Source organism: Topomyia yanbarensis, chromosome 2 (assembly GCF_030247195.1).
Source record: "Topomyia yanbarensis strain Yona2022 chromosome 2, ASM3024719v1, whole genome shotgun sequence".
Lineage (NCBI taxonomy): Eukaryota > Metazoa > Arthropoda > Insecta > Diptera > Culicidae > Topomyia > Topomyia yanbarensis.
Genome location: NC_080671.1, coordinates 397,901,602 through 397,914,247, shown reverse-complemented (window position 1 = coordinate 397,914,247; position 12,646 = coordinate 397,901,602). Strand labels below are relative to the sequence as shown.

General features: G+C 37.6%; 1 protein-coding gene across 4 annotated transcripts in view; it reads right to left on the bottom strand.

Moving 5' to 3' along the window:
- LOC131684864 (putative transcription factor capicua) overlaps nucleotides 1-986 on the bottom strand; it is a 153,200-nt gene extending 152,214 nt beyond the window's left edge. For all 4 annotated transcript variants that reach the window (XM_058968088.1, XM_058968089.1, XM_058968091.1 and 1 more), the window contains exon 1: nucleotides 70-986. The gene's annotated coding sequence lies outside the window, so the exon portion shown is untranslated. The remainder of the gene's footprint in view (nucleotides 1-69) is intronic.
- Nucleotides 987-12,646: the final 11,660 nt, after the last annotated feature.

Here is a 12,646-nt window from a genome sequence, read left to right as displayed (position 1 = left end):
GTTGCGCGTAAGTTCATTGAATCGTTCACCTCTGAAAATCCGACAGGCCTTCTCTCCATTCGTTCTCACCTTATTACACCATTATCAATCTCGGTACACTGCCCGTCGCCACTGCCGCGCTGCTGCTGCTGTTGCTTTGAATCTAATTGCTTCCTTTTTCCCCTTTTGTGAAAAAAGCTGTACATATATTCAAATACAATGCAGAACCATTAGAGCATATGCTTTTTTCAGAGTTTCACTTGTTTTTCACACAATTATTTGAACTTTTTTTGTCTGCTGCACAACTGCTAGCTTGATCCTAGGTTGCTTCTGCTGCTGGCTGGAGGTGCAAAAATTCCTCACGACCTACATGAAGATACGAACGTCAACGTCAGAACTTTTCTTTCACCGCCGCCAGCGAACCGAGAGCGCGCGAGCAAACGGGAGAGCACGAGTGTGTGAGAAGAAGAAAAAAACACTCCGTCTACTACGATTCATTGATTTAGATTCAGGCTATTTACCTAAAATGCCACACCATTACCAATACAAACACACGCTCTCTGTCGTTCCGGGCTACTATCTCGATCGGACCGTTGATGGGCAACTGGAATGGAATCGCAGAGGTTCTACGTTTTTCGGTCCATTCCGGTGCTCGTATGTTTATGCAATAAAATGTTTCTCGTTCGGGGTTTTTGGATGCTCGTCGCACTTTTCTCCCGACTTCTACACTGCTACCGCGCCGTAACCGTGGCTTCCACGGTGCGCGACGTGACTCGCGCGCGGCTCTGGAACCGTTTTGTTGCTTCGTTTTTATTTTCAATTCTTTTATCACTTGTTCCTACTATACCGGACTGATGCTGTGCTGCACACAGTTACACAATTTTCCCGACACTTGATCGTCGTGTTTTTTTTTCTTCTGTCTTCATGACAACTTCTTTTGTTCACTTTTTCACCGTCGCTCTCCTGGTCTCGGTGGCTTCTAACCAACGGGCGAAGTCGTTTGATGGCTACTTTCCAAATAAAACATAACTGGTTAGTGAAACAGCAGTAGGAACGACTCTTCTTCTTGAGATCGAATGATGGACGACCGGGACGACCCGACCGACATCATCAGCGAGAAGAAATGGTTTGAAAATTGTAGCAGCAGACTTGACTTTCAGAATGAGTGACGGAAGCGTTGCCAGTGATATGAATTCTAATGAGATTGCAAAATTCAATGTGTTATCGATAGAAAAACTTCTTTTTTCTCATAAACTTGTGGCTAGTAAATCAGAGAGAAAATTAAAAGGTTACTCAAAAGAAGTTCTGTGATGGCAACAGTGCATCTCAAACCTGAATATTTTGAGTAAAACGAGAGTTTAGGTGCGTAAATGAATGTGTATCACATTCTGGAACGAACTGCTGCTACGCATTCGTAGTGTTGTTGTTCTTGATTTTTCTCTTTCATTACTGCTGAGCGTACGTGTCGGTATTGGTGTGTTGATGGAAACAGTGAACCGAATAAACCACCACAGTCGTGTAAACTGTCAGCAAAACACTAACACCAGCGAATATTGCGTGTTGTCACTCGCCATTTATTCATCAGAGAGCGAACGGGAAAGAACGAACATTCAAACTGAGTTGAGAATGAAGAAAAAAAACAATGCACACATTCTCCTGGAGCATCGAATCGATTCTGACGTTTTCTAATTGCTTCCGATTAATTATTCTCCATTGATTTTTCAGCACTTGCTAGCCCAACGGGTCACAGGTTTATGCGGGTATGCCAGGGTGACAATTTGAGGATTAACAAATTACTTGGTTCACCAGGAACCTGTTTCCGGATCCATTTAAACTAATTTTCCTGCGGGAGTCCAGAGAAAAGGAACACTTTTTTGACTGTCCTGCACTATGAATCTCGAATCCGCGACGAACCCGTCCGAACATGTTCGACACCTCTATCTTTATGGTTGCTTCTGCTGCTGCTGCTAAAGCCAGACAGCGGAATCCGACGGCCATCCCGAGTATACGCGGTGTCAATGTGCAAGAAAGGGACGGGCGAGCGCTAAGTGAGAAAAGAGCATAGTCCTGAAAATGGCAGACTAGTAGCTCATATACCTTTGGTTGTTCTGGATAGGCCTCGCTCTGGCCGGAGAAGTTGTCAGGGTCGGAATCGGTCGTTGTGGATCGTTCGGCAGACTTGTATTTTAACGATTTTCGATGAAAAATAAACCGTTTTCAATTCTTTTTTGGCAATGCAGAGTGTGTATTTTGCCAATTTTACTATTATAATTTAACATTTGAATAAAATTTTCCTATATTTTGATTGCATTCTCATCAGTCTAATCAGAACTCGTTTTCTTGCGGGACATCACGCAGGACTGCTCAAAACACAAATAGCGTTTTCGTTTTTGGAGCTAGCGTCAATCCGGTGCTTGCTTAGTCCTGTCACTAAGTTAGTGTCGGATTCTGATGAGACGAAATCGAAGCGCAAATTCTATAACTAATTTAGTTATAGGCTTTGTGCTCTTTACACGCAGAGATGGTTTTGAATAATTTTCTTCTTATTGGAGAAAAAATAGTGTTTACCTTAATATTTCTCCACTAAGGAGATAGCATAGTGCATATTGTATTGACTTGATAAGCGAAACAAAGTTTCGATTTCGCTAATTCTCATCAGCTTAATCAGAAATCGTTTTAATGCGGGACATCACACAGAACAAGGGGTTTACTCAGAAACACACATAAGGCTTTCGTGTATTGGAGCTAACGTCAATCCGGTGCTAACTTAGTCCTGTCACTTCGTTAGTGTCGGATTCTGACGAGACGAAGTCGAAACGCAAATTTCATAACTAATTTGCAAAATATTAAAAATTGAGCGAGTTACAGTGAGTCACCGGAGGCACTTCAAAAAATGCGGTGTGCGTCGGAACTCAAAATCTATTGGACGTAAACTGAAAACAACATGCAACGACATCACTAGTTGTAGGCGTTCACGCAAAACGTGTGACTATTTGGATTTTAGTGTTTAACTGGCGTTAATTTCTATGCTATATTTTCGCATAGGCCTGCTAAGCCAAGACAAGTTTCGGCTTCACTGTGTCTCATCGGCATAAACAGAACTTCTGCTCGAACGGGACATCACGTTTGATCAGTCGTTCGATTGAAACACATAGTGTGTTTTAGTTTTAAGGGATTTGCGTCAAGCCGGCGCTAATCTATTCCGACAATAAGTTAGTGTCGGTTTCTGATGAGGCGAAGCCGAAACGCAACATAGTATGGCATAATTTGGTGCTGGATTGATCTTATCTAACTAGCATTAAGTTGGTGTTAGTTACTGACGAGGAGATTCCGAAGCACTAATAAACAAAACTTTTATGTTTCATGAAGTTGCGTCCTAATGTACAAAATTTGGTCCAGTCAAAATAATTTCACGTTTGGGAATTTTTGCATAGCATCAGTAGTGTTTCAGAACGTGCGCCCGAAAACTCTACAAGACGCTGTTGCCAGCGAAATGCCAGTGCTGCGTCATTGATAATGAAATCTACATGAAAGTGAATTTTAAGCAGTTGCATGGACAGGAATATTTCATGAGAAAAAAAAACAAGTTTACACTTGATGACCGTTTTAAACGGACAAAGCTATCAAAGTTCGCTTTGAAGTATCTGACTTGGCAGGCCATGTGCACTCGTGGCAAAGGTTGTGAACCATTTGTGGCGATTTGCAAAAGTGAGTGTTTCCAAAGACGGATTTTGCCGTTTTGAGACAAAGCGATTAAAAACCGTTATTTTGGTCCGCTTTTGTTTCATGCCCAACCAAAAACCGTACAGCTGTGGTATGCAGTTAATTTTGTGAATTTTGTACCAAAAAACATGAACATATTAAACTGTTTTGAACTCCGCCCAAATGAAAACTATTACACCATAATAAAATACGAACTGAGAAAGACCAAAAGAGAAGTGGAGGACGAAAAGAAAATGATGAAGAATTGGAAAAAAATCGAGAAAATCCACCTGAAACGACAATACAAGATTTCATGGAAGGCGTCAATCACAAATATCGATAATTTTACTTAGATTTCTTCTAAAATTTGACCTATGTAAGTAAGTTGAAATAAATACATATGCTGAAGCACTGTAAAATTTTGATTTCATTCCGATAACTATAGTCGATTTACCAATGAATCCAAAGTGTCACCGTAATTATCTTCTCACCTTATGTAATGGTATTTTTACAATACCAAGTAGGCCGTTTTCCCGAAAATTTGTTGTCGTTCTCATATAAAAAGGTTTTTTTTGGTTTAAATACGAAAAATTGAAAAATCGACAAAATGGCCCGTAGTTACCTGGGGGCGAACAAGGACTGTGTAAAGTTGCTCGATTGCTACGCAAATTTAGGCAAATATTGCTCAAATATTGCATTATTATATGAAAATTAAATGAATATACTAACATTTCCTGTACTACCAAAACAAATTAAAAACCATGCCTCCATTCTAGCGAATTAGCCACACTTGCGTCTTCAACCAGTTTTCTAGCGTGTGCCCCATTAGGCATAAAGACGGTAGGCATAATGGTCGATTGGCATGCAAGGAACTAAGTTTTTGGTGGAGAGGGCCGCGGGTAGTGAGAGCGTGAATGTGCGAGCTTTTTGAAGCTGTAGAAATACTTTGGAAGCTGATCAAATTCGATCAACATTTTATTTAGATTTGGAGAAATATTTGCTAAAAAAAGGAAACCGAATGCTTGGCATGCGGAAACTCAGTTTGCTAAAATAGGCTCAACACTCGTGTTGAAAATCAATCTGAGTTGTATTAGGGTATGAATAACGCACATTAACTTAGATTAATGCATACATGCATAGTGCAATTGTTCAAGGAGAAAATATACGCCTTGAAGGACAGCTCATGAAAGAAAGAATGATGGATTTTATTATTCATTCAACGGATATACGACTATTGCTGCTTCTATATTGATTATATCCCATATTCTTCAGTCATATTCCTGACGACACCAAAGATAGAACTACGGAAGCTGTCTGATGCGAGGGAGCTTGAGAGTTTGAGTTACCGAAACAAAAAAGGTGTCGTCGCAAACGTAACATCCGTAGCCTATTTAATGCGGATACTGTTAATAATACTGCTAATTTTCATAGCTACTAAACCTAATGTTTGTTCCTTATTTTGCTGAAAAGTATTTAGTATTTAGATGCAGTTTTATTGGTAATACCTCTAATAGGTTTGACATGTGTTTGAACCAAAATTGATCACTCAAGTGAAGAAAGCATCTGCGGAAAAAATAGAAAAAAATCTACATTCGTAAGGTATAAATATCTCGAATGGTATTTTTCATTTTGCAGTCTCGTGAAAGCTATACGAAGGTGTGGTATAACAAAGCGTAGTTTTTTTTTCTAACCCGCAAAAAACCAGTGTAGGGTCGAAATATCTACAATGAATAAAGCCTTGCAATTTCTTAAACAAAGAATACGCGCTATAAAAATTTGCGTTTGTTCTCGTGAATCGGAACCTTTGCATAATTGAACCTAATATTGTTCTACACATTTTTCAGTTGGATAAATGACAAATGTGAATTCAAAATTTCAATACTGATCCTTCTCGTGCGTTTTTGTATTTATGTAGCAATAATGGTCATATTGAACGTGGCAAAAAAATAATACAGTACAAAAGTTCTCGCGATCAACAGGAGATTATGGGGTGGAGGTGCTTTGCTTGGTCCGGTGTTGGGAATCTAGTGCTGATTGACGATATAATGAATGCTTCCAAAAGCCTTCTAAATCCCACTGGCCAGCAGTGGTATTATGAAAAAAATTCCGGATTTTGTCCAATCACCGCATGCAAACAACTTAGTCTCGGGATGTAGTAGGTGTTAGCTCTACCGATTTTCCAATGAGCCAATTCAGAATGACAGATCCTAGTGGTACATTCCGAGGTCATTTTCCTGTCGGCAAGCCCCGCTCAGTTATAGTACCAGTATTATAATCAAACTTTCGATTCCTTGTCACGATTGCATACATCGAAATATTGATGTAAAATTTGAAGCGTTCAGTATGAGAGATCGGTTTGCCGAAGGAATGGATCATTCAACAGGACAATGACCCAAAGAATAAGGCACATGAAACGATGTCCTACTTCAGCCAATCTCGCATAAAATTACTGGATTGCTCACCACAATCACCTGATCTGAATCCGATTGAAAATCTGTGGTCAATACTTGATAAACCTGATACCTCCATAACTTGATTGAAAGTGTACCTAGGCGTCTACAAGTAGTTATCGGTGCGAAAGGTGGCCACTCAAAATACTAGCGTCTAATGTTTTATTGTTTTATTTGAAAATCACAAGATGTATTCTTTTTTGAGTAAAAATGTATAACATTTTTTTAAGCAGAAATCGATTTTTAGAAAAGTTGGAAATTGCAACGTGGCAGCTTTTAATGTGAGTAGAAATTCAGACGAATAAATGAATTGTTACGAATATGAATTTTTTTTCATGAAATTGAGAAATATGTATAGGTAAGATATTCTTATTTTTGTCAGTGCTGTATATCATGCCAATCGTCCATTATATCTAACGTATGTATGCCTAACGTACGCATGCCTAACATATTTATACCAAATATTGCGCACCCGGTTTTCGTTATTAGGGCATTGCAAATAAAATTGCTTTGAAAAGCTACCCCTTTTTCTTTTTTCATCGGTAGTGGACCAACTGGAGCTATAGAGTGGGGATGACGTGGATCTTCATGATTGCGTGCGAACCAGCGTTTGTATGTTTGTGCTTAAAACCACGCTTATAGATTCATAAGGGCTTGTGCGTCTTGGGTCAACCATGGGGCTTTTTATGATACTGAGATAGCGGGCGTAGAAGTACATGGATTATCTGGAAGGCCGCAAGCGTTTGTATGTCAACGTGCTTTATCGCGCGGGCTAGCGTGTATAATATCGATTGCATAAACGTGTGGCTATTTGCATATTGGCACGTGCTTGGGACCATCCATAAATGACGTAGCATTATATGGGGGAGTTTTGTATTTTGTGATGATGTGTAACGACAGGGGGGTAGGGGGTCATGTCATGCTATGTAGTTTTTTTTAAAGGGGATCGTTTTTTTCATTTTTTGCGGGGACAATGGGGGGGGGGAGGGTTTACCGTCAAGCTACGTAATTATAAAGGGGGGGGGGGGGGTTTAGAGTTTTGTGACGAAATGCTACAATGGGGGAGGAGGGTATTAAAAATCACTCAAAAAATGCTACGTCATTTATGGATGATCCCTTTTGAATATTCTGATGTTTAATTTTGAGTGTACCGTTCAAAAGCTAGAAGAGGAATTCCACGAAGATCCGTTCGAAAATCTTTAAAATCGTGACCGACCATTTTAGATTCCTATGAAATTTTACACGTTTCACCGGCCTAGAAGCCTAAACATTTTCCACAATCAGTAAGATTATTCTGACTCAAGAGCAATTTTTTAAAACGAAATTAATGCGCGTAGACATTTCTACGCGCATTAATTTCAATTTTTACTTGATCAATAAATGTATTTTATAAAGCAAAACTTTCTGAGAACGAGTTACAAGGAATTAATATTTCTGTACGAAAAAACGTACACTGAAAAAAGTGTCATTTTGCATAAAAATAAAAATTTGCGAAAACACCCATTTTTTCTAAATGGGTTTGGTTCTAAACAACCAAAATATGATCGAACTATATAGTTTAATCATTAGACCACATGGTTGAATAGTATCTTGATTGTTTTCGTGTAGCTTCATAATGGTTTACAATATCGCCTTTATGTCAAAGAGAAAGCTACAGGAAATGTTATTAGCCTTTTGAAAAACCTATTGCTGTTGATGGAGAAACGCGAACCACACCTGAAAAGGTCGTAATAAAATAAAATAATAGTATTGTTAAAACAAAATTTAAAATATCTCGAGAACTACTACATTTCAGAAAATGTTTTGAGCATTTTGATTTAAAATGGTGTTTAGAATCATATTTAAAAAGAAAATTGTATTTTGTACTGCAAATAGCTTGAATTACAAAAATATGTCAAAAGTTGTTGCTAGGAAATTTTTTTTATTGAAAGCTTCTTCATGATCCAAATATGCTGAAAAAAAATCTTTTACGTCTTTTAAACGACAAACTTTAAATTATTGACATTTTATGATGGGTTAGAATCTTTTGAAAAGGGCATAATCACACGAATAAACTAATTTGGCGGGAAAAAATCCAAATATCTGAAAAACTGTCATATTTTGAAAGATTTTCGTTAAGAAAATAATAATAATATTCTTTAATAAAATTACAGCTTTGTATGTTATTCAGTATGGAATTTAAAAACATATGTAAAGTTATTGTTAGAAAAAAAAATTTACCGATAAGTTCTACATCATACAATCACATTCAATTTTTTTTCTCTTTAGCTTTTTGTTGACAAAATACAAAAAAAAGAAAAAAAGGTTCTTATGCAATTTAAATTTTAAACAATTTTTTTTTGTTTTTGTGAAAAATGATACATTTTTTCAGTGTTTTTTTTTCGTGCAGAAATATTTATTCACTGTAGCTCGTTCTCAGAAAGTGTTGCTGTATAAAATACAGAAATAGATCAAAAATTTTTTGAAATGAATGCACGTAGAAATGTCTACGCACTTTTGAAAAATTGCTCTTGTATCAAAATATCGCAATTGTCAGAGAATACCATGGAGATTCATAAACCGCACGCAACTTCAAAGTTTCGTTCGAATCGACGATGTACATATTTTGTGGTCGGCCGGTTTCTCATGGAATCCCTTAGAAGAGAATGAGTTCCTCCATATCACTAGAGCTCCTGGCAATGTTGCCCTGAAACGTGTTGTCTAGTGTATATGAGCGTTACTGTTTTGAGAATGGTCCAACTGAAGGTATAGACCATTCGCTGTTAGGACCGAGGGTTACGGCTTCCAGACGTGACCTTCATGATCGCGAAAGTACGTGCGTTTGTATGTTCGCATTTGTGACTGACTATATAGATTCGTATGTACACGTTGACCTAATCGTCGAGATAGCATGAGTGTTTGTATGTTGTTATACGCGATTTTTCATCGCGTGTCGCGGTAACTAGTGCTGTTGTATTTTCGCATGTAGTAATGTTTTTTCTATTATCGTGTTGGCGTCAGTGTTGCTAAAAGAGCGAGAAGCCAACACACCCTCCTCGTTCGCCAGCGAGCACGAGACTCACACTGTATGCTCCCTACTGCTGTACACACGTTTTCGAAGATCTCTCAAATATGTGACGATCAGCACGAGCTGCAAATATGCTTGATTCATGTGAGTTATCTGCCTTCGCTATAGGCTCGTGTGTCACTCGCACTCTTGTCGGCTCGCTAGATATCAGCTCTAACGGCGAGTGGGTTCCCATGATGGGACTCCTCGGCTGCGAGTTTTCACTGCATGCCACCCACTCGCGTGTGCTAAGCACTCTTTACAGCTCTGAAGATGTTTATTATATTAGAACAGTTCGTATACACTCTTTTAGCAACTGGGAGCGCTCGTAAAGGAGCGAAGGGATCAGGTACGGCATTCTGATGAAATCCTAAAACAATGCAAGCAAAAACTAACTAAACTAACAGTGCGCGCGTTCGCATTAAATTGTCATTGCATACATACGTTATTGTCTATACAGGTTTATACCGGTCGTATTTAAAGAACAAATTAAATATATTGTTTTTCATATTTTTTTTAAATATGTAAACAAATTATAAGTGCGGTGTCTTAAAAAAACTTGTCTTTTAAGGAGCGTCTACTATAAAGTGCTCAAACTGAAAGTGATTTTGTTATACGATTTTGATGGCAAGGTGACAATGGACCTCTCGTTACGGTTTATGTATATATTCATTATGAATGAAAAATTTTCAGTCAGGCAAAGCCACACATACGAGCGTTCGAAGAGAAGACGCTCAACCATTTCCATGTCGAGGAATGCCGCAGAGGACATGATAACTCTTGATACAATTGTCTAAAATAGGAAATTCAATAAGATTTTTAAAACATAGAATTGTAGTTACTCGATGAACCAAAAAAAATATAGAACAGTTGGAATTTTGGAAAATAGCATAAGAAAAACCGAAAAATAAAATTCGTTAAGTTGTTGTAAAGTTGCCGATAGACTGAAATCGTTGAAACGCATGGTTGTCTAGAACAAAAGAAGATCAGTGTGGACACCGAGATTGCACTGGGCTTTTCTAGAGGTTCAATACTAACAATTAAACGAATAAAAAACATTAATGTTTTTTTTACCCACTACACCAGGCAACCCCTTAACCTTGCGGAAGTCGCGCTAGTGCACTGAGTGCACACTGCTCTGAAAATCTGGCGAAATCGTCTTAGAGCAACAGCGGCTGCTCGTTCAGTGGGCCATAAGTGCGACTTCCGGAGGGTTAAGGAAATAATACCACATATTCTATAAAAGTCCATGCTGTCTAATGGGTTTGCATTTTTGTACTGATTATACACTTCTGAGCAGAAGTAAAGGGCGTATATTACGCACTTCTGGGCAGAAGGGAAGCATGTATGTGATATCCAGCAATAAAATCTAAATCTTTTTAAGGATAGTTTCTTTTTTGAACAATGAAAATTGGAAACACGAATTTAATATAATTTATTGAAAAAAGTAAAAAAAACTAATCTGCTACTACCAATTTTACTAAGATGGTAAATGGAATAAAGTTCCGTCCCACTAATATATAGTAAATTATCGTGAGTAATTATTTGAACAGTACATATTGTGCAAGCTGTTTTTTCGTCAAGAAGAATCAGTATTACCGAAAACAATGTTGTTCAGTCGTGTTCAAATCTCAATTAGTACAGATTTATAAAGCTTTGGTATATACTTGTTGAAATGATCTAAACCTAAGATTATGTGTATGAATAAGAGAAGCAAGTGAATCACGATAGTAGGAATTAATTCAGAGATATTTCTTTTCTATAGGCATTTTAATTTTCATTTAAATTCAGCATTTTCAAAATTTTCATTTTTAGCATTCCACCAAAACGCTCAAAGAGAAACTATTTTCATTTAAAGTTTGATTTTAATAGTTACCTTAACTATTCTTTACATTTTGATTATTAATTCTATAATTTATCATCCCACATCCATGCTTTTTGTCAAATTAAATATTGAATCATCCTTTATACTATTTAATTGCCATTGAAAATAACTTTTTATACTTAATTAGGCAAAACAACCCATTCGGGAAAATACCATTCGGCAAAATAAACCAGTTAATTCGTTGTCTGGGAAAAAGCAGCGTGAGGAGTTGACGAGCAAGTAAAAATTACTATTTCAATGCAAGTATTGCTTGTGGCACAAAAACTCGATTCGAACCGTATTACGCACTTAACATTCTACTAAAAAAATTATCTCATAGACTGGTTAGTTCGACTGGCCTGTCTATGAGAGTACCATCTCTATAACTTCAAATACATGTGTTTTGACAGCTCGCAGTTTTTAGTAGCGGCTTGATTACTCACACTTTTAAAGTGCAGAGTTCAGGTTAGTGGAAAGTGCGCAAAATCATTCACTAGAGATTTCTTCTAATATAGTCCGCTGGTTGTATCAATTTAGGACTGTGAACGAATGTTTTAGAATATATAACGCATAGAGTACTTTTCTTACAGCTGATAAATTTGCTCTGATTCCGTCGTAATTTGGAGGACAAGGACAGCGTATATTGGAATTGGCCACGAAATATTCAATAAATTAAGTCCTTATGTTTAGAAATTCACTTTATGACGGTAGTCGATCTCCTACATACATATTATATAGAAGCCAATGTTTGTTACTGGGTTTGAATTTTTGTAGTGAACCGCATTAAATACGGTATCTCGATACCATGTATTTAATCCGAATATCCGATTCATTTAATGCAAAATGTACCAGGAATGGTCATAGATGTATACTACCCGTGATCGCATATTTGTCCCGTTTTCTTTGGGATTTTCTATCTTTATGGGACTGACTCTTGTAGTAACTATTTAATTCGATATTTTACGAAAATTATCTGAGCGATTTATGCATATATTCTTTCAGTGACATATTTGACAATAAAAACTGTTCCTGTCATTTCATTATCCCACAAAAAATCCCAAACTTCAATATAGGTATATTTGACCAAAAAACTAATTATTTTAAGAAGTGCATATGTGCAGCATTGAGGGGAATTATATATATTTGACATGTTAAGGTTCCACATATTTAAAAGTGTCAATCCAAGCGATTTTGCAGTTTTTTTTAAATTTACGTTTTAACGCAACTGCATTTCATTCGGGTGCGTTTATTTTCCTTTTCCGTTATACCAGCGTCATACCAACCTCAATGCAGACGATACATTAAGGACGATTCAGACGATACATCAGCTTCCGTCAACGGAACGTCACTGTTCCGTCAGGATAAGTTAGATGGAGGCATTCACACACAACATCAACGGCACGGAACGTTTTGACGTACGGCACGTGTGAACGGGCACAAGAGAAAAGTATTAAACTTATCCTGACGGAACGGTGACGTTCCGTTGACGTTGACGGAAGCTGATGTATCGTCCTTTAGCTTCCCTTAACGTAAATGTCCGTCAACGCCACGTCGTCGTTCCATCAAGATAAGTTGAATGCGTCTCTCGTTCACACTTCCCGTACG